This window comes from Pleurodeles waltl, chromosome 1_2, assembly GCF_031143425.1.
Source record: "Pleurodeles waltl isolate 20211129_DDA chromosome 1_2, aPleWal1.hap1.20221129, whole genome shotgun sequence".
NCBI lineage: Eukaryota > Metazoa > Chordata > Amphibia > Caudata > Salamandridae > Pleurodeles > Pleurodeles waltl.
The window spans coordinates 411,113,987-411,141,046 of NC_090437.1; the positions used below are offsets into that span (position 1 = coordinate 411,113,987).

Below are 27,060 nucleotides of genomic sequence, written 5' to 3' on the forward strand. Positions count from 1 at the left end.
ATGTTTCAAGGACTTGATCATTACAAATGACTCAATTCTGAGTGAATAGACAATTCATTTAACACTTGAAATACCAAGCATCTTCTTCTAGACTGGGCTTTCGCTTTGCCAGGCAAACATTAATTTAGATTGTGCAGATAAGGAGACCACAGGTGCAGGTCAGGTTCCCTCACAAAACTAATCAGAGTTCTGATATGAAAGTGTGCACAAAGATCACATTTTCTAAGACTGCAATAACTATTACAAACAAAGGCATATTGCAGATATGTTAAGTACAGTATCTGTTTCACTGCGAAGTCTTGTTGGGAGACTGCCAATAGTAGACACAGGTTGTGGCATAGATCAGCAAAGCTTCTGAGGGCATCGTAACATTTCAAAACAATCCAGGTATACCCTATCAATATATTTATTTTTAGTATTTATATATCTACTAATTTACAAAAATCTTCAAATTGCTTCTTAAGAATAATCAACAAGAGTGACCACCAATATTTTCACACTGAAATATATACATATTTTACTTACTTATTGTTCTAAATAAATATACTCCATACCAATGTATTTCACAGGCTGTTTTTGTGAAAACGATGTCTTTATTGTAACTAAAAACTCACTTCTTGAGCAAGAAAAAGAGGCTTTAGCAATGAGCATATACATTGTGAGTACACTGTCTATTACCCAATAGTTTTACATTGATCTGTCCAGTAAAGTACATATTTCACATGGATTATTGCACCCTAATATGCTATTTATACATATAAATTCATCTTGATATCAAACATTTTAGCTGCTTGTTTCATTTATTTCATCCTTCCTCAGTACTGTCAGATTTATGGATAAATAGTTATCAGATTGCACAATTTTCTCCATCTGGATCAGCATGATATGATTAGTTTCAGAGTGTTGTCACTAATTAAAAAACACATATTTAAAATTATCAGTCTGTCTAATTTTTCCAATTCCTTTTCAGAATTTATTTAGAATTCACTGCTACCTTAAAATCATTTGACGGTAAGGATTGATTTAATATATTTAATTCTGTCATTTAATAAACAGATTGTATACATCAATGCATTCTCTTCTTTATAATGTTCTTATCCACTCCAAAATGTAGAGCTCGATCACAAACAATATAGCCCCTGCTGTATGTTGATTATTTACAGTTATATGTTCCATCAATTACTTACTGACAATCTCATTTATTAATCTAGTCCCGATTTTTTTATTTATGTCAGTCAATTTATTGTTATTCTTACAATCCACCACTGCAGATGTTCAAAATATTTATCTACAAAGATACGAACCATAATATTTTAATTGTTTGTTTAATTTGTAGCTGCTTGTTCTTTCATTATTAATACTGGGCATGTCTTATGTAAAGTTCACTTAATTCTTTGTGTTCAGTGCCTTTTCTATCATGCTGGTCATTTTTACAAATTGTTCCATTAATAATTAAAATATTCTGTTATTTGGTATAGGTCAATATATATGTATTGTTTTTATTTCAGGATGTCTTAATTTCAGACACCTGCTGTAGTGGAAATTGAAAAATATAAGTGAGAAGGAGTATGAAGTAAATAAATTCTCATAGACTTTTCGGAAGCCTAAATTTAGTAACGTGCTTTCTACAGCAATCACAGTATTACTTCATCTATATTTTTACATGTGCATTACAAGAGTGTAATTCTACAAGTGATACTACAACGATTCTTTCATCTTTCACATCCTTACTCTCATGAGCTGAAAAGTGCCATTCAGAAACAACTAGTCAATCCTATGCTTGTGGAATCAAAAAGTGATATAGCATCCTAGATGTCTTGGTGTATCCTTTGGACTCTCATTCTTCTCTTTTGTTTTTCCAAAGCCTGAAACCAATATACGTCATTGATTGGGAATTCACCATATGCATGTTAATCACACACTGACAACTTATAAACTAGATGTCAAGTTTCCAGGATACTTACATTTTCGTTAGGCATTCCAAAAGCAAGTCAGTTATAATAAAGGGTCCCTGATTTCCATTCTTACTCATTTTTACAGATAAAAACAGACAAAAAAGATTTATTTTCTTGTCTGTATTTATTATTAAGAGTGAATTATAAAGGAAAATAGGGTTGTTTTTTGAGTATTTCTAAATGTAGTCAATCATGACTGTGAGGCTTATAGCTGTGTGGGCTGAAAAGGAAGAGAGTTTAAAAATAGAGGAATGTTAGTAAAGAGTCTTAAACAGCAGTAGATATGCATAACATTGATACTAAAATTTGAATGTTTTCTTATAAGTGCGTATTTTATCGGTTAAACAAATGTAGAAACATACTTGTGCCTGCTTATTTTTTTCACAAAATCCAAAATAAATACAGATAAAATTAGCAAAAAATAAATATGGATAAATACAGATGGAACTGGAAAAAAAAAATACCATAAAACCGGGAGCCCTAATTATACGTTTTTGTATGTTTGTAGTTATTACATTTTTTGCAGTCTTCCATGACCTTAATGAGCATTCCAGTGATAGATGCATCCACTTCAATATAGGTACCATATTAGCAGTTAAATTTTCTTATAGTTCTGTTCTATCGTCACATGATTGCTTATTACCAAAATGTACTAAATATACTGCTTCAATAAATGTACGAAGATAGGATCCTCCAAATGATGCCAGTGTTATGGGTGATCTTTTGACTTGTTCTGTAATTGTTTAAATAGATGACTCTGTTTCATTAAAAAAAATCTGGGTGATTTTGCATTACAAACTGTTTTAAATCATCCACCTTGGGGCTCTTAACAGTAGTAGTAGTTGTACAAAATGTTTATTGTAATAATCATAATGATTACAATGAATAAAAGTTGTTGTTCCACACAAGTCAAAATGAACTCTCAGAATGAGATTTAAAACGTGCATTAGTTAAACAAACTTAGATGTGATTACTTAACATACTATTAATTAAATCTAAAAATGTCATTAATTTAGTGATGCAATCAAGATTTGTTTAAAAATTAAAACAGTACTTAACTTGCCCCAGAAATTAATCTTAAGGGTCCGCAAATAGTGTCTCTATGGGAGCAGAGGTTTTGGGCAAAATGGATTATAGGTGACTAAAGGTTTCCTCTTCATGGCCACAAAGCCTTTTTTCCTCTTAGAGTCTTCTGCCACAATCTCTGCCACAATCCCTCAAATTCAACAATAGGCATTTATAGCAGTCACAATCTTAAATACTCCATTTTTATTGCACCTTTCAAATTATAATTGATATAGTTCTGTTGAGAAAATAAATAGGATTTGTATACTAGATCCCCATGCATGTATTTGTCCAACATAATTATCTTTCTTCTTTTGAACAAGAATAAGGGTCTTCCTTATTACACTCTTCCATACAGATCGACTGTAAGTAGTAAAAACACAAGTTTATGAGTTAATTAAAACCATAAAACTTAACTTCCGCATAATCATTTAACAGAACAATTTTAGTGCAAGAAGGCAATTACAGTTCTTTAGCTTAGGGTGAAATGGTTAGAGAAATTTCCTTCCACATAAAGATTTTAAGAGAAGAACGTACTAGTGCTATAAGGCATTAATAATAGGGCAACAGAACAATCTTATTGTGGGTAAGATAAATACAGCGCCAAATAAAATCCTATGTTTAAAATGAAATGATATATGAAATTTCCTTCCACAAAGAAATTTAAAGAGAACAGTAACAGACCAATGAGGCATTGGTAAAAATAGGACAAAGTGGGAAGAGACATTCTATCAATTTTATTTACCCCTACTTAAATCTGATTGTTGATAACGGACTTTATTACGACACCAGCTAAACAACCCAATGGACTACTTAGGAGCCTTCCCTTCCTTAAGCTGTTCAAAGCGGGTTATAGGGATTTCGCTATTGTTTCCTCCCTCCCTCTGTCTTGGTTATTTCGAGAGGCTATGGTTTTAAGAGTGAAACTTTCAAAAAATGTAACCAGCCTAATGTTCAATATTGTATTTCGAGGGTTAAAAGCTGCAATTAGTGCTTGTCTGCAGGATATAATTCTTAAACCGTTAAATTATTTTTTCAGTAAGAGTCTCCTTTAGGCCGCCAAGGCTGGACAAATGCAGACCACATGCATCAAGTTTTCATCTGCTAGATGACAGAGACGGCACTCCTGGGAGCCTACTTGCCGCTCCTTCTTCCATTTTGGCATGAGGTCTAAAGTAGGGACTTCACCCAGCCTAAGTCTGAGAAAGGATTGCTTGATTTTCCGTGAGTAGGAGCCAGCCATAAGTGTTGATTCTTTAAACGTTTTGTAGGAGTTAAGGATCAACCAACTATGCTCCCTTTTGGTCAATGAGATCTTATCTTCTAGCAAGCTCTGTAATTTACTCGCTTTATTCACTGCTTTCTTGAAAATGGGGATGGGTAGAGACCGGTTCCATACCTCATCTAAGTTCAAAAGACCCTTACTTTCTTCTAGATATCTTATGTAGTTGGGAGTTCCCTCTTTCTAGGATAATTTCCTGCCAGACTAGATTGGCTAAAGACCCTTTTGAAGCGCGGCTCAATTTGTAGCAGCATTTAATATATGCCGCCGGTCGAGCTAACGACTGTTTGAACAGCATGAATTCCAGTCTGACCTGGGCTGGCGATGCACACCCAGGTAGCCGAAAAACGCGCTTAGAGGTTTTTATCAGAAGCTTATCCAGAAGACCTACTTCCATCCCCCTCATTATTTCGGTCCCATCGGTGATAGTTGGAAGTAGCTTCGCTCTCATTACAGATGTTAATGGGTTCAGAGCATGACCACAGATTGAATTTGCTAGCTTGCAAAAGGCGCAAGTAAGGGCCTGCGTCTTGTTTTTTATTGCTTCTTTTTGTGGCGTGTAATTACCTCTAGCATCCACCACCAATCCTAGGTATCTGTATGATGTTACTTCCTCTAGGGTTTTCCCATTCATATGCCATTTACCTTGGGTGGTTGGCCTGCGGTTTAAGGTAATCATTTTAGATTTTTTTATGATTAATTTCTAAATCATTAGAACCTGAGTATTCTTCTAATGCCTTTAACAATTTCTGCATGCCTATTCTGGTATTACTGATTAGTAGTAGGTCATCTGCATATAGTAGGTTGGATACTTGTTGACCGCCCAGTGAGGGAGAGTGGGATGAGTGACCATTTAACTTGGCGGGGAGATCTGCTATGTACAGATTGAAGAGTGTTGGGGCCAATACACAGCCTTGCTTCACCCCCACTGTTGTTTTGACTGTCCTGGACAGGTGAGAGCCTTCCCCCAATTTAACCTTCACCCAAGTATCAGAGTATATCATTTTGATGGCATTTAAAATAGAATGTGGAAGCCCCCACTGTAGTAATTTGGCCCACAATGTGCCACAGGAGACACAGTCAAAAGCAGCTTTAAAGTCAACAAAACATAAATAGGTTGGAGTCCTCTTTGCTTTTGCTCTGTTTATGATCAAGCCTAGCCCCATAAGATTTGTTAATGTTCCTTGGTGCTTGGTGAACCCGGTTTGATTAAAGGGTAGAATATTGTTATCTGTAATCCAGGCTTCTAGATGTTTTAGCACACAGCAGGAAAAGTACTTGAGATCAACGTCTAAAAGAGAGATTAGTCTGTAGTTGCTTGGGGAGAGCATGCACCCACCCTTATATATGGGGTGGATTATTGAGCCTTTCCAGGATGCTGGGACCGGGACAACGTTGCCTGTTGTGATCACGTCATTAAACACTGCTGCCAGGAAATTGGCCCATCTTTCAGTTTCTTGTTTAAATAGTGCTTGCGGTAAGCCATTGGGGTCAGGGGCACAGTCCATTCGTGACTTTCCAATTACTTTTAATAGTTCTGGTGCCGTAAATTTCAAAGGTTCAGGGAAGTTGGGATCCCAGCCAATCATATGCGACTGAATTTGAGGGCCTTCTTCGATGGTCAGTTCTTTTAGATGGGACTTTATATGGGATACCCATACTTCCTCTGTTATGTTTGTGTTATTGCCTGCTTTTGCACCATTGTCTATTGTATTGATGATTTTCCAAAATCTTTTGGAGTCAGATGTTTTGGTCGCAAAATGTAGTTTGGCCCACAAGACCTCCTGTTGGCCTTTTTTAAAGGTCCATAGATCCCCTTTATACAATTTCCTTGGCTCTCTCAGGGCGGTCAATATTGATCCATTATCTGGGCATTTACGCAGTGACCTTACTAATTTCCCTACAGCTGCTTTCCTTTTGCGCACTGGCAGCGGTAAAAGTGAACTTTGGCGGTGATTCAATTGCGCTCCCTTTCTCGTGTTACTTAAGGAATCTTTTTTTATGAGGTCGAGGGCAAAGTTCTCCCAAACTGTTGTCAGCTTTGCCCCACTTGTGGTAATTGATTCTAGCTTTCGTAGGGCCTCTTCTGCCTGACTTTCAATGGTGTCTGAGGACTATTTGAGTCACTTTAGATTTTCGGTGCCTAGTGTCCCGTTTAGGGCTGCCACTTTCTCCGGTTTTTGCGGTGATGCACAGATCCCAAATACCTGTGGCTTATGGTCGCTTTCCGTGCGGTCCATGATGGTAAAGGTGTTTACTAACTTATATAAAGCAGGAGACACCAAAGTGTAGTCTAGATAGGAGACCGATTTCCCGGAGAATCTTGTCCAGGCCGGTGGGATATCGGGGCACTTCCGTCCGTTTAGCGCGAAGAGGCCTACTAATTCACAGGTGCGTATGAAACTCTCCCCTATTTTGTCTTTCCTGAGTTTCTTTTGGAGGGTTTGGCAGGACATTCTTGCCACTGTTTGGATGTGGTCCTCACTGGGGTTGTGGAATAAGCCGAGATTGAAATCGCCCGATATTAACCAGAATGCTGATTTTACTGTACATTTTATCCTTAATGGTTGAGTTAAAAATTTGTTTGCTTCAATTTTTTTATTTTTAGGATTGATGTTTGTGTTGACCAGAATTAATAGCTCCTGTGTGTTTTTCCCCCAATCGTCTAGCTGGAGAAATTGGAAAGGTTGGTCTTCCTCCTTATGCTCAGAGATTTTTACCAAAAGGCTGGTGCTAACGTAAATGCCAAGGCCTCCCTTTGGCCTACCGGGCCTATTTGTTTTCGTTGCTGGGTTAAGATATTCCATGAATCCGATTATCGGTATTGATTCCATTGCCCAGGATTCTTGTATGAGTAGGATGTCGAAGGTGCTGAAAGCATTTATTACTGCAGGATCCTCCAGTTTTGACCGTAGGCCACCAACGTTTCAGGAGCAAATGGATAATATGCTGTGTGCGGGTTGATCCTCACCAATTCAATTGTTGCCCATCAGTCTTGGGGGTAAAACCGTCGCTACCCATTCCCTTTCTGGATACTTTTGTTGACAAAAGACCATTCTTTCCCTCCCTTCTTCTCTCCATACTTGGACTGTCAGCGGGTGCTTAGGTGGATTCTCCTCACTGCACCTTTCTTCAATGGAACTGCTGGCCTGATGTACTCCTTTCAGAACCGACCATGTGCCTTTGGGAGTTCCCAGGTATTGTGAGGCTAGTAACGGAGTTGGATAGCGGTCTCCTTTGTAGGTGGTTACCTCAATGCCCCAGGCTTTTAATAGGTCCTTTCTTTTCATGATCCACTTTGGGAGATCTGGTGCCGAGAAGATGGTGAGTGTTGGATCCGTGTGTTGGTTGCCTCTTGCTTGGATAAATTTTATAGCTGCGAGGTCCTCCAAGGCTACAAACTGAAGATCCGGTAAGGCTTTTATGATTCTTAAGATAGAAGAGCGATTAAGAACATCTGTGGGGGACCTGGAGGTGAATTCTGGAATCCAGAGTAACTGGAGAGTATTTGTGTCTGTTACAAGTGACTGATTTTGCTCTATGTGCCGGTCTTGCTCCTTATAGCCATCTTCCCTCTGACTAATGGCAGACTTGCTGCCCACATTGACCAGTGTTAGTTGGGGGGGGCAGCGCAGGCGTAATGGGTTTTGGTTTTGTGCTCTTCTGGCCCCTTGTGGGGCTAGGTCTTAAGTTCGTTATAGTGCCAATTGCTTCTGGTGGTCTCAGGGGGGACTTTGTTGAGTGGGTAATGTCTGCTGAGGCGGGGAGTGTTATCCCATCTACTATTGTGTTAGAGCTTGTACTTATGTGGATAGTAATGTCTCTATTGTACCCTCCATTTGACGTCGCCTGGTCTTTAGGTGGATCCTTTGAGTTTAGTTGATGAGGTTGGGCGGCCTTCCTTCCCTTCCTTGCCCGCTTTCGTTCTCTTTTTGAGAGGGTCCGGGTTGTGGGAAACTCAGGGTTCCCGTGCTTATTGATGGACTGTAGCAGAGGATGATTCACCATGGGTTCCATACGAGCACTTGCTAGTTGGCGGCTGTCAGCCAATATTCTCTCCTCACTTATTGATGAAGCGGGCACCAGGGAGTAAAGGGGCTGCTGCACTTTTTGTTTCTGCTCCCTCGGAGTAGATTTTAGCATGGTGGCGAGTGGTTTAGTACATGTATGTTCATCCTTCTGGGTGGAGCGGATTTCTTGAAGTATTCCCGCTAAGATTTGCGGCAGTTGAGGTATCTTTTCTACTACCTCTTTACAGGAACAAATTGTATAGTCATTAAAGTGGTTGACTTGCGCCCTTGTTATGAGTGCGTTTAATTTTTCCAACTTACTGTCAGTCCCGGAGACAAATACTGCCAGGGTGTTTAGCAAGTCAACTTGAATGTCCATTTTATTTGAATGAAATTGCAGCGCCATGACCGTTGCTTGCATTGAATTTAGGATTGCGGCCCACATTTCTTCTGACCTGACTGCCACTGGGGCTTGTAACTTTAAGTCGGGCTCTTGGTTACCACTTGATAGTACTTTATTTATTGTTGTTTTATGAGGGACTTTCTGTGCGGCTGTCACTGTTTCTGCTTTTGCTGGTCCGTTTATGGCGACCTGTTCTATACCCCAGAGGTCCTGTTCTTCTTTTTCACCATTGTACGTTGGGAATGAGTGAAATTTTGGACTTTGACAGAATGGGCCACCTTCCTGAGATTCTTGTTCTAAATGTTCTGCGATTGCTACCAGTTCTGAGTCCAGGATGGGTAGTTTTGCTGGACTAGATGTCCATTGGTACTTAGTGGCGTCTAGGGATTTATTACATAGAGTTAAGTCTTGCCTAGGATTGTAGATGGATCCTGGTGTAGGAGTTGCTGGTACCGCATTGTCCTGGACTATACTTGATGCGTCTACTTTCGTAGGGTGATTTTTCCTGATCACTACTGTTGGCGATAGGGGGAGGGGAGGAGGTGAATTCATTCTGAGTTTCTTTTCGCTGCTTCCTTGCTGTTGCCGGTCTTGGCTGGGTGAGGTTATTTTCCCAAAACTTGTTTGGGTTGGAGCCAGGGAGTCGATCCTTTTAATGGTGGCGTTGGTACCAGTAGTAGTGTAATAATCGGTTATCTTGTGATGCTTGGGAGAGACTACGGACTCTGGAACCCCCTCCGGCGGGGTCGCCTCCTTCCAAAAGCCGGGTTCTCCCCACATCGTTTCTTCCATGCTGGAATTTTGGTCGCCTCCCCCGCGTGTGCCATTTGTTAAATTTTGCCTCCTGCATGGGAGGGGGAGGGGGAGATCTTGTTTGCTGCTTGCTCTCCTTTTTGGAGTTGCTTCATCCAGAGCCAGGTCTCCTTTCATTTTTCTCTTTCCTTGTTTTGCTGGACGGTTGGTAATACTGCCTCGTGCTTCGCCTGATCTCATGATCGGTAGGTTTTGCTGCCTTAGAGCGGGGTGATTTTGGGCGGGCTGTTGGAGTGAGGGAGAAGGGCCTTGTTGAGCCTTTTTGTCCCTTTATTGTTTTGAGGCAGTTAGGGGTGCCGTCCTCCAAAAAGAAACTTTAACAGACGTTGATTTCTGAGTGTGCGATCACCCTCAGGGGAATTTGGAGCTTTTGAGGTCCTGGGGAGGTGCAGAGAGTCCGGAGTTGCTGGACCGTGCCAGTCCTTGTTGGGCTGAGTTGGTCCCTTCCACTCCTGGCCCTGGCTACTATGGGCAAGGTGCAAGGGCCGGAGGGAGAGCAGGGCAAGGGGGGGGGGGTGAGGCCACGAACTGCCAGGTGGGACTACCGGGGTGGGTCGGGGTGAGAGGTGCTGCACGCCCTGGCGGTGGAACTAGCACCAGACCCTGGACCAGCTTCCCCCCGCCCTGTTGCCCTCCTTGCCCCCCCTTTGCCCCTTTGCCCTCTGTTTCTCACCTGCTCACTTGCCTCTTGCTGGGGGTCACGTCACGGGCTGCACCTGGAGCAGAGGGCAGAGGACTGGAAGCTGATGTCCCAAAGCCTGGTGCCGTCCTTGAAGGGCCCCTCCTTTCTTGCCACCAAAAAGTTTGTTAAAAAAAAAAAATTGTAGCCCCTAAGCCCCTATGCCCCCCCCCCCTCCACAAGCCGCACCCCGCATGGGGGGGGGGGAACGCTGTCCTCAGTGCACTCCGTGCTGTCAGGGTGCTGTGGGCACCGGCAGCAGCTCGGGTGTCAGGCGAGCTGCGGACAGGGCAGGGCCCAGGTCCAGCTGACCGTACTAGGGGGCTAGGAGCACTAGGAGCTCACCGGTGCGGTTTGCGGGTGGCCGTGTGCTCCGTTCCGTGCCCTGCGCTCCGCTCTGGTCCGCGCTGGCTTCGGCGCGCTGGTTCCGTGCTGACTTGACCCGGAACCTGAACCACCGGAAAACGCCGGGGAGCCGCCCTCTCGCCTTCCGCCTTCCTGCTCTTCCGATACGTGTCCCCGGCGTCCTTCTCCGGCGTCCTTCGAGCTGGTAAGCTGCCGTCACCTGTGGATTAGTGAATGGAATGCTATTGGATCCACTGAGTTTAGCTAAACTCTCAAAGTCTCCTAATTTGTGTTCTTTTGTCACCTTATTTAAAGAAGTAATATTCAATTCCATGCCATTGCTTAACTTTTTTAGGTAGTTTAGACATTTTGCAGTGGTGGAATCAGCGTTTAAACAGTCACACAGATGATTCATAGTAGCACTGATATGGAGTGGCAAAAGTGATTTTAGATTCAACTCCAGCCTGATGACACAATGAGGGGTAGCGGATTGAAGAAATAAAAGTTGATGAATACTCATATATAGATTTTCTCAAGTTCAATAATCATCTTCCCATTCAAAACAGGCAAAGCAAAAAGTAGAAATGGACTGAGTTACATTCTTAAGGTTTTTAGAGAGGAGCCTAAAGTTCTGCCATCAAATGCATTGGCAAACCTCATAACTGATGTAGTGATGACAGTAGATTTGGTTTTCCTAATTGAACGATGATTTGCCCATGATGGCCTTCTATTGATTGAGAACCCAAGATAATTGTACAGATTAACAGTTTCAATGACGGCACCACCGAGTTCTCAGGCTACCTTCCTTGTTTTCTTTACAAATGCCATTATTTTAGTTCTAATGTAATTCATTGTGACACCATTCACAAGATTGAACTTGTTTAATTGCCCTAAAAGATGTTGTAATCCATTCCATGTTTTTGAAAGAAATACTAAGTCATCAGTGTATGCCAAGTGTGAGATCCTGCCACGTTCCCAGTTTTGGGAGAACCCCTTGATTTTGATTAAGAAACTCAGGCAAGCCTGCTGTATATAAAGAAAATAGCAGAGCCAAAACACAGCCTTGTTTGAGTCCATTCTTGCTTTGTATTTTCGTGGACAGGATGTTCTCTGTAGTGAGTCTTATTTGTAGCTACGTATCTGAATGTAGTTATTAAAAAGTGAAAGAGAGTTGGGCCAATTTCCATTTACTAGGCTTATTCCACAGAGGATGATGATCAACCTTATCAAATGCAGTGGAATAATCCACAAAACATCCATAGAATGCAGTATTATTCGTAAATGCCATTTTTGCAAGAAGGGACAGTGCCACAATATTATCAATTGTTAAGCATCTTGTTACGTAGGTACGTCTATTGAGTGGGATACACACGAGTCACACATTGCTGTATTACCCTTGGGCCTCTAATCTTCAGATATACCTGGGTTGGCACTGTACTCTACATGCCAGTTGACCCCAGACTCATATGCTGCAGCAATCCCCATGGGATTTTTAAAATAAAGTGGTCACTTTTACTGGGGTCTGTAGCTCTCTAGCCTGCCAGTGCGGCGGAGGCTCTCACTTTCAAAAACCCTGCCTGAGGACTGGCCTTCCATCTTAGAGGTCCTCACCACCCGAGGGAGACGGTTTTGTCAAAAGTGCTTCTGGTAACATGGCAGCAGCGCTGTTGTCAAAACTATAATGCAGAATGACTACCATTTCATGGCAGCCAGTTGGCATACTATTTTTGTATTTGAGAAACAATTTCCTAAAGTGGAAGCTGTTTTGAAAATACCAAAACACAATGGCCCTGTTATGGAGGTAGTTTTTTCCCTTAAAGTGAGGCATTGATCGTTTTCCGGTTTTTGTTTTCCATGCCTCTCTTGGTGGTCTTAGGCAATAATGATATACTTTGGCAGGTCTGCTCTAAATTGGAAGAGCCTTTCAATGCACTGACCCAGCAGCCATGCGCCCGAAGGGCATATAAATAAAACATGAATCATATCTCGTAATTGGAACTATAAGGTGCATGTGCTTTCTCAGTGCGTCCCCGTTTCTCAGACATTATCTTCTTTTGAAAGACATCCCGTCCTAAAGTTGGTATAGAATATTCTAACAAGAAACTCAACTCAGCCTTCAAGTAGAATTCGATGTGGCTAAAGGGCACCGTGTGGCACGAAGAAATTAGAAGTCAAATATTTTGACAATTGTTGTAATCATGATAATAGCTAGAAACCAGAATTTTCTTCAGCCGTGCCTTAAAATTATCACGACCGTCCCTTTGATGCAACTTTACTTAGGTCTGCACTTAATTTAGATGTGACATATATTTCCAGGTGGAAAATATGTAACAATTATTTAATTCAGAAGGCAGCTCCCCAGTGATCAGCCGTCCTATTGTATTGAGGTTAGAGAGCATAACAATAATGACATATTTGTGCACAAACCCTAAAGCAACCATTCCCAACTCCAGTCAGATTGCCTCTACAGACAATTGGTTTTCTTAATGTCAGAAAACTCTCTTCACACGTTTTTAGGGTTGTGAAGTCTGTTGCTTACAGTGTAATGGCAGGGAATGTAGAGATATATGCTTTAATCAAAGATGTCACATTCCATTTACCCCTGCCTGCAAATAAACAAGCCTGTTCCAACAGAGGTTATCTAGGCCGTCTGACTCTCGCACAATATTTACCTGATTCCGAAATGTAGGACGAAAGTAGGGATATTATATGAGTACTTGTATGTCTGAGTCAGAAATGTTCTTTGAATTCCAATTTATGTGTGCATAAAACTGTGTTACAGTAATCTGACGCTGTAACCCTATAAAGGTGATGTCTATGAGTGCAGCATCATCTGCATGAAGGATAACCGCGAACGATGTCCCATCTAAAGTCGGTGTGTAAAGATTACTCTTAGCTAATAGCTCATAAAGTCGTCCAACTAAGGTGACAACAGTAACGGGGAAAGCATATTCTCCTGCTTGAATCCATTTTGAGTGGCGATTATCGAGGAATATTCCTTTTTTGATCCATGCAGGACGTTTTCCCCACGTATCAGTGTATAACTTCACAATTACTTTCAGATGATCAGTGCCCAGATTTACAGAGCAGTCACACAACAAAGGGCAGCACCCAAAGAAGTTATGTTGCGTTGTGTGAGGGGGGGAGTTCAGGAAAGCACCATATCTACTAAGAAATGGTACTATACACCTCTCTCCCTAGTGCTGGTACACAATCAAGCTGCCTGGTGCATTACACACACCTTTGCACCATAGAACAAAGGTGTCTGTGTCATGTCTAACATAGGTTTTGTACTGGAAGGCTATCCTTCCAGTACAAATCAACAATGATTAGACTAACTTTAAAACTTTTCCCACTACGGATGTGTGGTGTACACTGCAGCACACATGTGAAAGGGGAAATGTGAGGAGAAATGTAGGTAATGCTCCTTTTTATGCCTGCTTCGAAGTGGCATTATTATGCTTCATGCAAAACCCGGTCTCATATTGTTAGTAGATAAGGTTTTGTGTAAAAAAACATGGTTGACTGCATTAGAATTCTAATATACCATCCATCGAATGCCCCCCCCCCCCCTTGACACAGGGTACACAAGTGTGTTGCTTTGTGGTATTTTGAGGTAACTTTACAGAGCAAAACAAGTTTTGTGATGGAAAGTATATCCAAAAAAAACATTTTGCTCAGGTTTGTGTCACTTTTGCAATGCAAACACAGCCCAAAATGTATGTAAATCTGAGCCAATATGTGGTTTTCCATGGTGAAAGCTTAGCTTATAATGTGAAATGGTCAACTGTGTTAAAGCACTTGATAGATGAGTACAATCGGTATGGACCTTCTGCCTTATGCGCTAGTCCACAGTTAGCTCCAATGCTGGAATATTTATCTATTGTACAACTATTGGTCCCAAAACCCCCTTAATGTAATGTAATCATTTGGTTTTCATTCACCCAATCTAGTAAATGTTGTAGTGTAACGTTTGCAAAGATTTTCCCCAAGGCCTCGAAAATTTGATTAATAATCTATAACATGCAGGCAATAGACAATGTGGAATTAAAGTGAATACTTTCTGTGCAAGCTCAAAAAGGAATTCATCTGGATAAGACCAGAAGAGGCTATTTTCATCTAAGAAGTACAAAGATAGAATGAACACCAACAAAGTGATGCAGAGGGAGGAATGTTATTGTTTCATAAAGAAGAACTGAGACCACAGAAATATGTGCAAGGAAAATATACACAGCAAGGACAACCAGAGAGGGTGTAAGATCATACAAACAACAACTAAGGTTGGTTAGTTGGATAAGATAAAAACAAAAAATAATAATTGACCAAACTACACATTCAATAAGACATAGAAATCATTACTTGGTAAAGACCTCACACGTTCCAACCCAAATAGATTTCCCTCACCATAAATGTATATACCCCAAAACCATTTTGAAATACCAGCCTCAAACTATTCCTTCACAGCAGGGGAAGTGCTTCTACAATATATGTCACAGGCATATGTGCCAAATCAAAGTTTTCCTCAATAGGAATAGAGGTGGGACCTGAATTGATAACTTTTGAAAACAGTCATTTAAAAAGTGATTTTTATGCATGGAGAAGAGTTATACATGGGCGACTGAAATATAATCTTACAAAAGAAGGATCATAAGGTCTTACTTAGCTCCATTGCAAAACATATCTTACAACAAAGACAGCCGGCAAAGGGGAGACATTTTCTTTCAGGATACTAAGCTGTACAAAAGGCAAGTCAAAAGACTTTTGGACAATCTAGATCACAATGAACAGCTGAACATTAACCTGAGTAGGCGAACACCTTTCAGCCTGAAATTCATTTAAAGTGGTTGTCAAATGTGGGGTTCATTACAAATTCTGCTATGTTGATAATTCAACTTTATGTAAATTAAAGTGCCCTAAGTATGTTGGGAATTCTTATTAATAACCCGTTGATCAAAGCCACTTAAATACTGAGTTGCCATCAACATTTTTGCTGAACGTTTTGTAATATAGAATGTTGTTAGATATACTTGAAATTATATTCACCTGGAAATGGTAAAAGTATTGTTGATAGTGTTGCCAATGCGGCTACACAGATGACTTTATGACCCATTTATAAATGTTTTGTCCGTAACTGGAAGGGAAAAGAGTCTGAAAAATCATATCTATCTCTCTCTCTCTCTCTATATATATATATATATATATATATATTAGGAAGTTGGCTCTGTATGCACTATTTCAAAGTAAGGAATAGTATGCACAGAGTCCAAGGGTTCCCCTTAGAGGTAAGATAGTGGCAAAAAGAGATAATACTAATGCTCTATTTTGTGGTAGTGTGGTCGAGCAGTAGGCTTATCAAAGGAGTAGTGTTAAGCATTTGTTGTACATACACACAGGCAATAAATGAGGAACACACACTCAGAGACAATTCCAAGCCAATAGGTTTTTGTATAGAAAAATATATTTTCTTAGTTTATTTTAAGAACCACAGGTTCAAATTCTACATGTAATACTTTGCATGAAAGGTATTGCAGGTAAGTACTTTAGGAACTTTGAATAATCACAATAGCATATATACTTTTCAAATAAAACACATATAGCTATTTTAAAACTAGACACTGCAATTTTCACAGTTCCTAGGGGAGGTAAGTTATTGTTAGTTCTTGCAGGTAAGTAAACCACCTACGGGGTTCAAGTTTGGGTCCAAGGTAGCCCACTGTTGGGGGTTCAGAGCAACCCCAAAGTTACCACACCAGCAGCTCAGGGCCGGTCAGGTGCAGAGTTCAAAGTGGCGCCCAAAACGCATAGGCTTCAATGGAGAAGGGGGTGCCCCGGTTCCAGTCTGCCAGCAGGTAAGTACCCGCGTCTTCGGAGGGCAGACCAGGGGGGTTTTGTAGGGCACCGGGGGGGACACAAGTTAGCACAGAAAGTACACCCTCAGCAACACGGGGGCGGCCGGGTGCAGTGTGCCAACACACGTCGGGTTTGTCGTTGAAATCAATGGGAGACCAAAGGGTCTCTTCAGCGATGCAGGCAGGCAAGGGGGGGGGCTCCTCGGGGTAGCCACCACCTGGGCAAGGGAGAGGGCCTCCTGGGGGTCACTCCTGCACTGGAGTTCCGATCCTTCAGGTCCTGGGGGCTGCGGGTGCAGGGTCTTTTCCAGGCGTCGGGATCTGAGAGTCAGGCAGTCGCGGTCAGGGGGAGCCTGGGGATTCACTCTGCAGGCGTCGCTGTGGGGGCTCAGGGGGGACAACTTTGGTTACTCACAGTCTCGGAGTCGCCCGGGAGTCCTCCCTGAAGTGTTGTTTCTCCACCAGTCGGGGTCGCCGGGTGCAGAGTTGCAAGTCTCACGCTTCTGGCGGGAAATGCTGTTGGCTTTGCTTCTTTGGAAACAAAGTTGCAGTCTTGGGTGAACAGGGCCGCTGTTCTCAGGAGTTTCTTGGTCCTTCTAGAGCAGGGCAGTCCTCTGAGGCTTCAGAGGTCGCTGGTCCTGGGGAAAGCGTCGCTGGAGCAGTTTTCTTCCGAAGGGGGGAGACAGGCCGGTAGAGCTGGGGCCAAAGCAGTTGGTGTCTCCGTCTTCTCTGCAGGGTTTTTCAGCTCAGCAGTCCTCTTCTTCTTAGGTTGCAGGAATCTGAGTTCCTAGGTTGTGGGGAGCCCCTAAATACAGAATTTAGGGGTGTGTTTAGGTCAGGGAGGGCAGTAGCCAATGGCTACTAGCCCTGAGGGTGGCTACACCCTTTTTGTGCCTCCTCCCAAGGGGTGGGGGTCACATTCCTATCCCTATTGGGGGGATCCTCCATCTGTAAGATGGAGGATTCCTAAAAGTCAGAGTCACTTCAGCTCAGGTTGCCTTAGGGGCAGTCCTGACTGGTCAGTGACTCCTCCTTGTTTTTCTCATTATCTCCTCCAGCCTTGCTGCCAAAAGTGGGGCCGTGGCCGAAGGGGGCGGGCAACTCCACTAGCTGGAATGCCCTGTGGCGCTGGAACAAAGGGGGTGAGCCTTTGAGGCTCACCGCCAGGTGTTACAGCTCCTGCAAGGGGGAGGTGATAAGCATCTCCACCCAGTGCAGGCTTTGTTACTAGCCACAGAGTGACAAAGGCACTCTCCCCATGTGGCCAGCAACATGTCTCGAGTGTGGCAGGCTGCTAAAACCAGTCAGCCTACACAGGTAGTTGGTTAAGGTTTCAGGGGGCACCTCTAAGGTGCCCTCTGGGGTGTATTTTACAATAAAATGTACACTGGCATCAGTGTGCATTTATTGTGCTGAGAAGTTTGATACCAAACTTCCCAGTTTTCAGTGTAGCCATTATGGTGCTGTGGAGTTCGTGTTTGACAGACTCCCAGACCATATACTCTTATGGCTACCCTGCACTTACAATGTCTAAGGTTTTGCTTAGACACTGTAGGGGCACAGTGCTCATGCACTGGTGCCCTCACCTATGGTATAGTGCACCCTGCCTTAGGGCTGTAAGGCCTGCTAGAGGGGTGACTTATCTATACTGCATAGGCAGTGAGAGGCTGGCATGGCACCCTGAGGGGAGTGCCATGTCGACTTACTCGTTTTGTCCTCACCAGCACACACAAGCTGGCTAGCAGTGTGTCTGTGCTGAGTGAGGGGTCCCCAGGGTGGCATAAGACATGCTGCATTCCTTAGAGACCTTCCCTGGCATCAGGGCCCTTGGTACCAGGGGTACCAGTTACAAGGGTCTTACCTGGATGCCAGGGTGTGCCAATTGTTAAAACAAAAGTACAGGTTAGGGAAAGAACACTGGTGCTGGGGCCTGGTTAGCAGGCCTCAGCACACTTTCAATTCAAAACATAGCATCAGCAAAGGCAAAAAGTCAGGGGGTAACCATGCCAAGGAGGCATTTCCTTATATATATATATATATATATATATATATATATATATATATATATATATATATAGAGAGAGAGAGAGAGAGAGAGAGAGAGAGAGAGAGAGAGAGAGAGAGAGAGAGAGAGAGAGAGAGAGAGAGAGAGAGAGAGAGAGAGAGAGAGATTTTTTAAAACATTTTTATTTCCTAGAACATTTTGTGGTGTTGATATTTGGAAGTATTTACAAGTTCTTATCCCTCTCTCTCTCTATATATATATATATATATATATAGAGAGAGAGAGAGAGAGAGAGAGAGAGAGAGAGAGAGAGAGAGATAAGAACTTGTAAATACTTCCAAATATCAACACCACGAAATGTTCTAGGAAATAAAAAAAATATATATTATAAACTAGAGAATAACAGCTGTATTAACATAAATCCTAAGCAGAAATGCAAACAAGAATATCATATAAGGAATTTGGAAGATCTTACATTTCAGCATCAGTGAAAGACTGATGTAATCTATGTGCACATTTAAAAGGAACCTACTGTGAAAGAATAATTTAATTCTTACTATCAAATATTATCTGAGAACACATTCTTTCATAAATATGGCCTCTGGAACTTACAACAGGACATAATACCTTAAGAATGTGTAGTGTTCATAGACTTAGCTGGAATACAGATACTGTCAACTACAAAAGAGTAAGAAGACATCCTCTATGCAGACTCATGAACTGTTAAGGTACATTTTCAGCTTTCTGGACATCAGATAAAGTCTTTCATAAATTATGGGCCAACAGCTGAGCAGATAGCATGGGAAACTGAAAACAGATAATATTACCTTAAATACAGGCATCTTAGTCTGCTAAAATGTGCCAGGCATCATATGTCCATCAGTTAAATTAATGCGGAAATAAAATATACCATTATACGAATCCATTTACTCGCCTAACACAAAATGTATTTGGATAAATACCGATAAGATGGCCAAAAATAAACATCTACAGAGAAAGACTGAAATGTTTAAAAAAATACCATAAAACCGGGAGCCCTACTTATGTCCCTGAGTAAAGGCGGTTGTGAACTTGTAGCCATTAAACTCGCCGCACAAGTCATACCGCCCACTCCCCCACAACCGTGGAAAGGGATAAGAGCCGCACAAGAGACTGTGAGCTTGAGACTCCCCACAGGAAGAGAGAGGGTGCTACTGTTTGACCTCTGCTGCGGCTCTGCAGTGAACCTCGAGCGCCCCCGCTGGGCCGCGCTGGCGTAAAGCAGTGGAAATATGAGTATCAATTTTATCTAAATCAACAATGTGACACAGGAGCAAGGCGGGCAGGGTGTGGGGGGGGGTAGGCATGAAAAGAATCAGTGGACTGTTTCCCTTCATGTGACCTCTGGGAGTGGGCGCCTTTCTACCGTGGGAGATGTCTCTTCTCGCTAAAAGGGAAATAGGTTTTCTAAAGTGTCTCATGGCCTCAATTAGAGGCAGACTCGGCTAGTGCAGTCATTTTTACAAATTTCCAATGAGCAGGGCTTGGACAATGTAGATTTTCCTAGTAATTTATGAAGGAAAGTCTTAATTTTATTAAAGACACGGAGGCGAGTATTATGCTTTTGTCTTTTCTTTATTTTCAATAGCAGCTGTAGTCAAGAAGAGAACTACTGATCCCATAAGGCCAACCACAACGGCCAATGAGGATCAAAAGGTAGTTCTAAGAAAATGCACCAATCACCAACAAACCAACCTAATAATACCTATCTTGACTGGGAACAGCCCTCTTTTCTTGTGCAAGCTTAAACCGTAGAAAACAAAGGAACAATTAATCTACAAACACAAATAGCTAAGCTTAGAGCTAAAAGTTCTTGTAAAGAGTAAATCAGTCTTTGAGCCAACTCTGGAAGGGTGTTCTGAGATGACGGAGAGAAGATCGTAGAGGCGGAAGTGGTCAGGAACGAAACCGCCGAAGAGACGAAGGCAGGAGCCTTATGTCGTTGACTGTTGTCCCGATGTAGAAGCTGAGAGGGAGGGAGACAAAATAGTAGAATTAATTTTGTAGCAGCAGGATAATACTCACCTCCGTGTCTTTAATAAAATTAAGACTTTCCTTCATAAATTACTAGGAAAATCTACATTTTATGGCAAGACCAGAGGCTCCTATTATGCTATTTTAAAGCGTATTAATCACGTTGAAAGAGGCATGTTCAATCGGTTTACAATAGAAAACTTTAAAAACATTGTCATTGGACCAGTCAGCCAACCTGAGAATATCCTCTAAGCGGGAACCGGCCCAAAAAGCTTTGGATGCCATGGCTCCCCTAGCCGAATGGGCCCCAAAAATGGACATATCAACACCAGCCAGAGACATAATCCAGCGGACCCAACGAGCTAAGGTTGGGTAGGACACGGGTTTGAAAGGCTTCCTGAAGGTAATCAGGAGCTGTGTAGAAGAGGAATTCCTCAGACCGGCTGTCTGTTGTTCATAAACTTTTAAACATTGACCTACACAAAGTTTAGGCTGATCTGGAAAAATTGGGTAAAAAACTAAAGAAATGTTAGTTTTTGTACGTTTGACCACATTAAACAAAACCCCAGAAGGAGTGAACCGACGAGCTGTAATGTCCAAAGCTCTAACATCAGATAAGCGTTTGAAAGACACCAGACATAAAAGCATTGTCAATTTGGCTGAAAGCTACTTCACTGATAAAGAGGCATTATCCGGCCATGACACAAACAATCTTAATACAGTATTAACATCCCATATAGAACTATATTTTGGCTTTGGAGGATTGGAAAATGTTATGCCCTTTAAAAGGCGACATACCAAGGGATGTTCTCCAACAGGTTTTGCTTGTAAGAACACGTGTGACGAAGAAATAGCCGACCTATACAAATTAATAGTGCGGAAAGATTTACCTTTGGAAGCTTCTGCTGCCAAAAAATTGATAACCATTGTTACATCTGCTGTAAAGGGATCAACCTGTTTTCCCACACACCAGCAATGCCAGAGATCCCAAGCTGATCTATATGCTTTCTTTGTTCCTGGAGCTCTAGCCATATCCAGGAAATTTGAAGCTTCTGTCGAAATAGAAGTGCCAGGCTGGGATTCCCTGAAATTTTCCAGGCTGAGAGAATGAGAGCATTCTGGAGAATTAGGTTGTGAGATAGACCTTGAGGATTGGTTAGAAGGTCTGGGATCGAAGGAAGTAAGGAGGTTCTATTGATAGTTCTAGGAGGGATGGAAACCATACCTGAGCATGCCAAAAGGGAACTATGAGTACTATGGAAACCTGTTGGTGTCTGATACGCGCTATATCCCTGGAAATCAAAATGAAGGGGGGAAAGGCGTCATTGAGGGAGGAAGACCAGTCCTGAGAAAAAGCATCGAATGCTAGGGCTAGCGGGTCTGGATGCCAACTGAAGAACTTTGGTAGTTGTGCGTTGAAGCGTGAAGCGAATAGATCTACCTCGAAAGGACCCCACTTGTGAAGGATGCTGTTGAAGACCTGCACATTGAGCATCCAGTCGCTGGAATCTTGAAAATGTCGAGAGTACCAATCCGCTACCACATTGAGGTTGCCCGGAAGGTACTTCGCTTGCACTGAGATTCTGTTTAGAAGACAAAACTCCCAGAACCCTTTCGCCAATTCCGCTAAAGGCTTGGACCTTGTGCCCCCAAGCGGTTGATGTAGCGAACCGCGGAAATGTTGTCCATCCTGAGTAGAACGGAGCAGGAGACCCTGTCTCTTGCGAGGCTTCTGATTGCAAAGGAGCCGGCAAGCATCTCTAAACAATTTATGTGCAGTTTTGACTCCTCTTGCGACCATAATCCTCCAGTCGAGACTGTACCACAACGGGCCCCCCAGCCCTGAAGGCTTGCATCTGATTCTAATGCTAGTTCTGGGGCTGATGCAAAGATGGTCCTGCCGTTCCAGGCATCTAAGTGGTCTATCCACCATTGGAGTTCCGCTCGAGAGTCCTGATCTAGTTCTATGGAATCTGAATAGGCCAACCCTCTTTGGAGGTGGCAAATTTTCAACCTTTGCAATGCTCGATAATGTAAAGGACCTGGGAAAATAGCTTGGATTGAGGAAGAAAGAAGACCTACGACTCTTTCAAGGGATCGGAGAGAGAATTGCGAAGAATGAGCAGAATTTCTGACTTGATAGATTTTATCCTTGAGGAAGGGAGAAGGAGAGAAGACGAAATGGAATCTATGAGGAAACATAGAAATTCGATCCTTTGGGTCGGTTCTAAGGAAGATTTCTCATAGTTTATTATAAAACCCAGATCTGTAAGTAGCGTGCAGGAAAGATGCACCTGGGCCAGAAGAGAGGAGCGATTTTGATTCATCATGAGGATATCGTCCAGGTAGATAATCAACCTGATGCCCCGAGCTCTGAGGAAAGCTGCCACCGGTCTCATCAGCTTTGTGAAACACCATGGAGTGGAAGAGAGACCGAAAGGCAGAGATGTAAACCAGAAAGTTTGACCGGCCCATTGGAATTGAAGGAATTTTTGAGAGACGGGGTGTATGGGTACGGTTAGATAAGCATCTTTTAGATCCAACCTTACCATCCAATCTCCTTGTAGAAGGGTATCCCTGAGATGAATGATGGTTTCCATCTTGAAGTGTCTGTAAAGAACGAATTGATTGAATTGTCGAAGGTTGATAACTGGTCTCATCTTTTTGTTCTTTTTCTGTACCAGGAAAACTGAACTGAGAAACCCTGAAGGATCTAAAGGACAAGGGATTATCGCCTGTTTCTGAAGCAAGTCTTGAATTTCTACGGAAATTAGGTCTGTCATTTGTAAAGAGAATTGAGGTGGAGGAGGAAAAACAGTTTGCAAAGGCTCTGCGAATAGCTCTATAACATATCCTTGAATGGTATTTAACACCCATGGATCTGATGTGAGTTCTTTCCATTTTGACAGGAAAGTTGAAATACGACCCCCCAGAGACTGAGAAACCATTGGTTGACTTACCGGTTTGAGAGGTGAACTTGGAACTTCAGTTCCCTCTGTTCCTGAAGCCCCTGTGCCTTTGGGGATAGAATTGTGGCCTGTAGTCTTGAGATGTTGTGTTGCCGTAGTAACCCCGGGAACCTTTGATTAGCATAGGTACGGCCGGCAAAGCGGTTCCTGCCTCTCCCAGCCCTGGCAAAAACATGTGTCGAAAACATCTTCTTCAACGATTGTTGGGCTTTATCAAGGGATGAAAAAGTCGCCACATATTTACTCAACTCCTTGATAAAGGAGTCACCAAAGAGCATGCCTTCCGCTTTGACCCCGGGGTCCGAACCGGCCAAGTTGACCAGCTTAGGATCAAGTTTGAGAAGAAGGCCTTTCCTGCGTTTGTGCGTAATGGAAGAGTTGGCTTTCCCCAGCAAGCAAATGGCACGTTGTGCCCACAAGGAAAGTTCAGCTGGGTCGACCAAAGCCTGTTCCATTCGAGCTGATTCTGCCAGGTCGAAAATCCAAGTTAGGGCGCCTACCACTTCTAACAGTTTGTCTTGACAAGAAGACCATGCTTTATCGACCCCTTTGCGTGGGTCCTTGCCATATTTAGTAAAAAAAGGTTATGAGAGACGTATCAATGGATGGGGTGGCAGTAATTTTTGAGGAAAGGGCGGGACGAGGACATTCGGATCTGAGTTTAGCCCGCACCTGTTTATCAAGGGGAGAACGCAGTCTGGCCGTAACATATTCTGCCACATGGTCCATAGTGAGCCATTCAGTCGAGTTAGGTTGCTGGATGCTGGAAGGATCGAACATTGGCACCCCTTCGGCATCTAAAATCGTGCAAGAGCCCGCAAAATCTTGTGACCCACATTTGGCTTTTTTGGGAGGAGGAGGGGAGAAGACATCTCCCACGTCCCTATCGGAAGTATCCGAATCCGAATCAGGGTCTTGCACTTCGTCATCGGTGTCTAAAATTTTTGAGATATGGATTGGGGAAATATATTTAGCCTTAACCATGCACTTTTTAGGTGTTTTATTCAATAAACCCTCCTTTGAAGGAGGCCTTTGAGGAGCCACGTCCTCTGCCACGTGTGAACTCTTGTCACTTGCCTTTAGCGTTGGTTTAGTATTTTTTGAAGGATTTTGACGCTTTCTGCCTTCCCCCGCAGATTGGGCCAGCATGGTTTTTGACACCAGAGACACCACTGAATTTTCTCAATTTTTTGACAATTTTTGCCATGAAACAGCCATGGCCTGCTCAACTGAGAACTGAATGAAGTCATTCAGGTTGTCTTTGAGGACGTCTTCCTCCTCCTCCTGAGACATCATTGGAATATTAGAGCTGTCCATGGTAATAGGAAAACAAGTAAAAATTAACTGCCCAAGAAAAGTTAATATTTTCTACCCGGAGAAGGAAAGAATTGCCAAATTGAAACTAAAAAATCGAAACTGAAACCGAAACTCTGAAGAAATATGAGTCCGGTGTTGTTAAACAATAAACAAGGCTTGAAAAATAAATAGTCTCCAAGCGCCTGACAGCCGGAGCCGTTGGGCACAAGAGTTCACTAAAAGGGCAATCCCTGGGGAGCGACCGTGGTTTAATGAAGCTGTCAAGAAACAGGAGGTGTAAAAAATTCCTGCAAGCGTTCAAAGTAAATATTCGAATGCCTGGGGGAAACAAGCTCACCGAAGCGTGAAGAACCTAATGGACTAACTTGGCAGGAGCCGAGATACTCCTTTCACGGGCGTTTGGAAAGAGACGCTGAATGCGAGGGCTGAATAGTTTTCTCCTCAGTGCGCGCTGAAATAGCAGCGCGCGCTGAGGAGGGAACGGTTATTTAGAGGAGATGCGCTTGCGCTGCACATTCAAAATTGCAGCTACAAGCCGGCTGGGAAGAAATAAAGGTATTTTAAGCACCAAACACAGCAAAAAACAACATATTAAATAGAAACACATATAATAATACCTATGAGCCTAAATATACAATAGTCATAGTAAATGGATGTACTTATCTTGACTGCGAGCAGCAAGAAAAGAGGGCTGTTCCCAGTCAAGATAGGTATTATTAGGTCAGTTTGTTGGTGATTGGTGCATTTTTTTAGAACTACCTTTTGATCCACATTGGCCGTTGTGGTTGGCCTTATGGGATCAGTAGTTCTCTTCTTGACTGCAGCTGCTATTGAAAATAAAGAAAAGACAAAAGCATAATAGGAGCCTCCGGTCTTGCCATAAAATTTTAGTATTATGTCTGGCAGCGCCCGACTCCGCGCCAGCCCTCCCGGCGGCGTTTCTCAGATAGCTGCTTGCCGAGGGAGGCCTCTGCAGTGCTCTGGGGATGCGTCGGACTCCGTCTAGCAGCGAAGGCTGCTACAGCTAACATTTTTTTTTTACTTATTAAATTGTATGTAGGGTGTGCCGCACTGTCGCCATGACAGAAAGCACTAGGTCGAAGAAGTTGAATAAAGAGAATTGTTTTAAAGCATGCGCGCGCTGTACTTATAAAATAACCTGGAGACTTGTGTAGTTCAAGTATATATAGTGACATCTTAACGTCCAACCTGCTCCGTGGCATGCCTCTCATGTTCGCTGAGTAGACCCCATATATCCGTCTTTGTTAGTTTACCACAGCAGGTGAGTCAGTCTCGAATAACTCCATATCCCTTGTCATAGTTATACTGGTATCCATACTGAGTACTTTTATTTGTTTTAGTTGGATTTACAATTGTGGGGATGTTGATTTTCTTTTCGTCTTAAACACGTGTAAGGTTTTCAAATCCAATCATTTCAGTGACTGGCGTGGTATTAATTCCTCAATAGGAATAGAGGTGGGACCTGAATTGATAACTTTTGAAAACAGTCATTTAAAAATTGATTTTTATGCATGGAGAAGAGTTATACATGAGCGACTGAAATATAATCTTACAAAAGAAGGATCATAGGGTCTTACTGAGCTCCATTGCAAAACATATCTTACAACAAAGACAGCCGGCAAAGGGGAGACATTTTCTTTCAGGATACTAAGCTGTACAAAAGGCAAGTCAAAAGACTTTTGGACAATCTAGATCACAATGAACAGCTGAACATTAACCTGAGTAGGGGAACACCTTTCAGCCTTAAATTCATTTAAAGTGGTTGTCAAATGTGGGGTTCATTACAAATGCTGCTATGTTGATAATTCAACTTTATGTAAATTAAAGTGCCCTAAGTATGTTGGGAATTCCTATTAATAACCCGTTGATCAAAGCCACTTAAATACTGAGTTGCCATCAACATTTTTGCTGAACGTTTTGTAATATAGAATGTTGTTAGATATACTTGAAATTATATTCACCTGGAAATGTTAAAAGTATTGTTGATACTGTTGCCAATGCGGCTACACAGATGACTTTATGACCCATTTATAAATCTTTTGTCCATAACTGGAAGGGAAAAGAGTCTGAAAAATCATATCTCTCTCTCTCTCTATATATATATATATATATATATATATATATATATATATATATATATATGTGTGTATATATATATATATAGATATAGATATAGATATGAGAACGTGTAAATACTTCCAAATATCAACACCACGAAATGTTCTAGGAAATAAAAAAATATATATTATAAACTAGAGAATAACAGCTGTACTAACATAAATCCTAAGCAGAAATGCAAACAAGAATATCATATAAGGAATTTGGAAGATCTTA

The 27,060-nt window shown here is 42.2% G+C and overlaps 1 long non-coding RNA gene across 1 annotated transcript in view; it reads left to right on the forward strand.

Moving 5' to 3' along the window:
- The first annotated feature begins 957 nt into the window (after nucleotides 1-957).
- Nucleotides 958-27,060, forward strand: part of LOC138300685 (uncharacterized) — a 189,899-nt gene continuing 163,796 nt past the window's right edge. Inside the window, exon 1 of the long non-coding RNA XR_011204984.1 lies at nucleotides 958-1,011. This is a non-coding gene — a long non-coding RNA (uncharacterized lncRNA). The remainder of the gene's footprint in view (nucleotides 1,012-27,060) is intronic.